We start from the raw sequence: 5,874 nt of genomic DNA, 5'->3' as shown, positions 1-5,874 counted from the left end.
CTATGATATTTTTTGATCAGAAGCGTAGTTTTCGAGATATATCGAGATATTTAAAAGTTCCGAAGCCGCACCAACATAATAGAGATACAGAAACACCGTGGCCCCTTTCTTTGAGATAACTGTGTACTAGTGCGAGCCGCAAATGCCACTTCCAGCTTAGCTGTGCAGAAGAAGAACAACAAGAAGAAGAGATATCTCGAAATATGTCCGTTAGGCCCCATCCCTTGAGATAAACCTGCAAATATCTCGGAAACGAAGCGAGCTATGGCAAAATTTTAAGAGACCTTTTTTGTAGAGAATTAAGTTTCCTACTTTTTATGTTCTATGATATTTTTTGATCAGATGCGTAGTTCTCGAGATATATCAAGATATTTAAAAGTTCCGAAGCCGCACCAACATAACAGAGATACAGAAACACCGTGGCCCCTTTCTTTGAGATAACTCTGCACTATTGCGCGCTGCAAATGCCACTTCCAGCTTAGCTGTGCAGAAGAAGAAATATCTCGAAATATGTCCGTCAGGCCCCTTCCCTTGAGATAAATCTGCAAATATCTCGGAAACGAAGCGAGCTATGGCAAAATGTTAAGAGACCTTTCTTGTAGAGAATTAAGTTTCCTACTTTTTATGTAGTATGATATTTTTTGATCAGATGCGTAGTTCTCGAGATATATCAAGATATTTAAAAGTTCCGAAGCCGCACCAACATAACAGAGATACCGAAACACCGTGGCCCCTTTCTTTGAGATAACTCTGCACTATTGCGCGCTGCAAATGCCACTTCCAGCTTAGCTGTGCAAAAGAAGAACAACATGAAGAAGAAATATCTCGAAATATGTCCGTCAGGCCCCTTCCCTTGAGATAAATCTGCAAATATCTCGGAAACGAAGCGAGCTATGGCAAAATGTTAAGAGACCTTTTTTGTAGAGAATTAAGTTTCCTACTTTTTATGCTCTATGATATTTTTCGATCAGAGGCGTAGTTCTCGAGATATATCAAGATATTTAAAAGTTCCGAAGCCGCACCAACATAATAGAGATACAGAAACACCGTGGCCCCTTTCTTTGAGATAACTCTGCACGATTGCGAGCTGGAAATGCCACTTCCAGTTTAGCTGTGCAGAAGAAGAACAACAAGAAGAAGAAATATCTCGAAATATGTCCATCAGGACCCTTCCCTTGAGATAAATCTGCAAATATCTCGGAAACGAAGCGAGCTATGGCAAAATGTTAAGAGACCTTTTTTGTAGAGAATTAAGTTTCCTACTTTTTATGTTCTATGATATTTTTTGATCAGATGCGTAGTTCTCGAGACATATCAAGATATTTAAAAGTTCCGAAGCCGCACCAACATAATAGAGATACAGAAACACCGTGGCCCCTTTCTTTGAGATAACTCTGCACTATTGGGAGCTGCAAATGCCACTTCCAGCTTAGCTGTGCAGAAGAAGGACAACAAGAAGAAGAAATATCTCGAAATATGTCGGTCAGGCCCCTTCCCTTGAGATAAATCTGCAAATATCTCGGAAACGAAGAGAGCTATGGCAAAATGTTAAGAGACCTTTTTTGTAGAGAATTAAGTTTCCTACAATTTATGTTCTATGATATTTTTTGATCAGAAGCGTAGTTTTCGAGATATATCGAGATATTTAAAAGTTCCGAAGCCGCACCAACATAATAGAGATACAGAAACACCGTGGCCCCTTTCTTTGCGATAACTTTGCACTATTGCGAGCTGTAAATGCCACTTTCAGCTTAGCTGTGCAGAAGAAGAACAACAAGAAGAAGAAATATCTCGAAATATGTCCGTCAGGGCCCTTCCCTTGAGATATATCTGCAAATATCTCGGAAACGAAGCGAGCTATGGCAAAATGTTAAGAGACCTTTTTTGTAGAGAATTATGTTTCCTACAATTTATGTTGTATGATATTTTTTGATCAGAAGCGTAGTTTTCGAGATATATCGAGATATTTAAAAGTTCCGAAGCCGCACCAACATAATAGAGATACAGAAACACCGTGGCCCCTTTCTTTGAGATAACTTTGCACTATTGCGAGCTGTAAATGCCACTTTCAGCTTAGCTGTGCAGAAGAAGAACAACAAGAAGAAGAAATATCTCGAAATATGTCCGTCAGGCCCCTTCCCTTGAGATATATCTGCAAATATCTCGGAAACGAAGCGAGCTATGGCAAAATGTTGAGAGACCTTTTTTGTAGAGAATTATGTTTCCTACAATTTATGTTCTATGATATTTTTTGATCAGAAGCGTAGTTTTCGAGATATATCGAGATATTTAAAAGTTCCGAAGCCGCACCAACATAATAGAGATACAGAAACACCGTGGCCCCTTTCTTTGAGATAACTCTGCACTAGTGCGAGCCGCAAATGCCACTTCCAGCTTAGCTGTGCAGAAGAAGAACAACAAGAAGAAGAAATATCTCGAAATATGTCCGTCATGCCCCTTCCCTTGAGATAAATCTGCAAATATCTCGGAAACGAAGCGAGCTATGGCAAAATGTTAAGAGACCTTTTTTGTAGAGAATTAAGTTTCCTACTTTTTATGTTCTATGATATTTTTTGATCAGATGCGTAGTTCTCGAGATATATCAAGATATTTAAAAGTTCCGAAGCCGCACCAACATAATAGAGATACAGAAACACCGTGGCCCCTTTCTTTGAGATAACGCTGCACTAGTGCGAGCCGCAAATGCCACTTCCAGCTTAGCTGTGCAGAAGAAGAACAACAAGAAGAAGAAATATCTCGAAATATGTCCGTCAGGCCCCGTTCCCTTGAGATAAATCTGCAAATATCTCGGAAACGAAGCGAGCTATGGCAAAATGTTAAGAGACCTTTTTTGTAGAGAATTAAGTTTCCTACTTTTTATGTTCTATGATATTTTTTGATCAGATGCGTAGTTCTCGAGATATATCAAGATATTTAAAAGTTCCGAAGCCGCACCAACATAATAGAGATACAGAAACACCGTGGCCCCTTTCTTTGAGATAACTGTGTACTAGTGCGAGCCGCAAATGCCACTTCCAGCTTAGCTGTGCAGAAGAAGAACAACAAGAAGAAGAGATATCTCGAAATATGTCCGTTAGGCCCCATCCCTTGAGATAAACCTGCAAATATCTCGGAAACGAAGCGAGCTATGGCAAAATTTTAAGAGACCTTTTTTGTAGAGAATTAAGTTTCCTACTTTTTATGTTCTATGATATTTTTTGATCAGATGCGTAGTTCTCGAGATATATCAAGATATTTAAAAGTTCCGAAGCCGCACCAACATAACAGAGATACAGAAACACCGTGGCCCCTTTCTTTGAGATAACTCTGCACTATTGCGCGCTGCAAATGCCACTTCCAGCTTAGCTGTGCAGAAGAAGAAATATCTCGAAATATGTCCGTCAGGCCCCTTCCCTTGAGATAAATCTGCAAATATCTCGGAAACGAAGCGAGCTATGGCAAAATGTTAAGAGACCTTTCTTGTAGAGAATTAAGTTTCCTACTTTTTATGTAGTATGATATTTTTTGATCAGATGCGTAGTTCTCGAGATATATCAAGATATTTAAAAGTTCCGAAGCCGCACCAACATAACAGAGATACCGAAACACCGTGGCCCCTTTCTTTGAGATAACTCTGCACTATTGCGCGCTGCAAATGCCACTTCCAGCTTAGCTGTGCAAAAGAAGAACAACATGAAGAAGAAATATCTCGAAATATGTCCGTCAGGCCCCTTCCCTTGAGATAAATCTGCAAATATCTCGGAAACGAAGCGAGCTATGGCAAAATGTTAAGAGACCTTTTTTGTAGAGAATTAAGTTTCCTACTTTTTATGCTCTATGATATTTTTCGATCAGAGGCGTAGTTCTCGAGATATATCAAGATATTTAAAAGTTCCGAAGCCGCACCAACATAATAGAGATACAGAAACACCGTGGCCCCTTTCTTTGAGATAACTCTGCACGATTGCGAGCTGGAAATGCCACTTCCAGTTTAGCTGTGCAGAAGAAGAACAACAAGAAGAAGAAATATCTCGAAATATGTCCATCAGGACCCTTCCCTTGAGATAAATCTGCAAATATCTCGGAAACGAAGCGAGCTATGGCAAAATGTTAAGAGACCTTTTTTGTAGAGAATTAAGTTTCCTACTTTTTATGTTCTATGATATTTTTTGATCAGATGCGTAGTTCTCGAGATATATCAAGATATTTAAAAGTTCCGAAGCCGCACCAACATAATAGAGATACAGAAACACCGTGGCCCCTTTCTTTGAGATAACTCTGCACTATTGGGAGCTGCAAATGCCACTTCCAGCTTAGCTGTGCAGAAGAAGGACAACAAGAAGAAGAAATATCTCGAAATATGTCGGTCAGGCCCCTTCCCTTGAGATAAATCTGCAAATATCTCGGAAACGAAGCGAGCTATGGCAAAATGTTAAGAGACCTTTTTTGTAGAGAATTAAGTTTCCTACAATTTATGTTCTATGATATTTTTTGATCAGAAGCGTAGTTTTCGAGATATATCGAGATATTTAAAAGTTCCGAAGCCGCACCAACATAATAGAGATACAGAAACACCGTGGCCCCTTTCTTTGCGATAACTTTGCACTATTGCGAGCTGTAAATGCCACTTTCAGCTTAGCTGTGCAGAAGAAGAACAACAAGAAGAAGAAATATCTCGAAATATGTCCGTCAGGGCCCTTCCCTTGAGATATATCTGCAAATATCTCGGAAACGAAGCGAGCTATGGCAAAATGTTAAGAGACCTTTTTTGTAGAGAATTATGTTTCCTACAATTTATGTTGTATGATATTTTTTGATCAGAAGCGTAGTTTTCGAGATATATCGAGATATTTAAAAGTTCCGAAGCCGCACCAACATAATAGAGATACAGAAACACCGTGGCCCCTTTCTTTGAGATAACTTTGCACTATTGCGAGCTGTAAATGCCACTTTCAGCTTAGCTGTGCAGAAGAAGAACAACAAGAAGAAGAAATATCTCGAAATATGTCCGTCAGGCCCCTTCCCTTGAGATATATCTGCAAATATCTCGGAAACGAAGCGAGCTATGGCAAAATGTTAAGAGACCTTTTTTGTAGAGAATTATGTTTCCTACAATTTATGTTCTATGATATTTTTTGATCAGAAGCGTAGTTTTCGAGATATATCGAGATATTTAAAAGTTCCGAAGCCGCACCAACATAATAGAGATACAGAAACACCGTGGCCCCTTTCTTTGAGATAACTCTGCACTAGTGCGAGCCGCAAATGCCACTTCCAGCTTAGCTGTGCAGAAGAAGAACAACAAGAAGAAGAAATATCTCGAAATATGTCCGTCAGGCCCCGTTCCCTTGAGATAAATCTGCAAATATCTCGGAAACGAAGCGAGCTATGGCAAAATGTTAAGAGACCTTTTTTGTAGAGAATTAAGTTTCCTACTTTTTATGTTCTATGATATTTTTTGATCAGATGCGTAGTTCTCGAGATATATCAAGATATTTAAAAGTTCCGAAGCCGCACCAACATAATAGAGATACAGAAACACCGTGGCCCCTTTCTTTGAGATAACTATGCACTAGTGCGAGCCGCAAATGCCACTTCCAGCTTAGCTGTGCAGAAGAAGAACAACAAGAAGAAGAAATATCTCGAAATATGTCCGTCAGGCCCCTTCCCTTGAGATAAATCTGCAAATATCTCGGAAACGAAGCGAGCTATGGCAAAATGTTAAGAGACCTTTTTTGTAGAGAATAATGTTTCCTACAATTTACGTTCTATGATATTTTTTGATCAGATGCGTAGTTCTCGAGATATATCAAGATATTTAAAAGTTCCGAAGCCGCACCAACATAGAGATACAGAAACACCGTGGCCCCTTTC

This window comes from Osmia lignaria, unplaced genomic scaffold, assembly GCF_051020975.1.
Source record: "Osmia lignaria lignaria isolate PbOS001 unplaced genomic scaffold, iyOsmLign1 scaffold0002, whole genome shotgun sequence".
In the NCBI taxonomy this organism is placed as follows: Eukaryota; Metazoa; Arthropoda; class Insecta; order Hymenoptera; family Megachilidae; genus Osmia; species Osmia lignaria.
Note: the sequence above shows the minus strand (reverse complement) of the source record.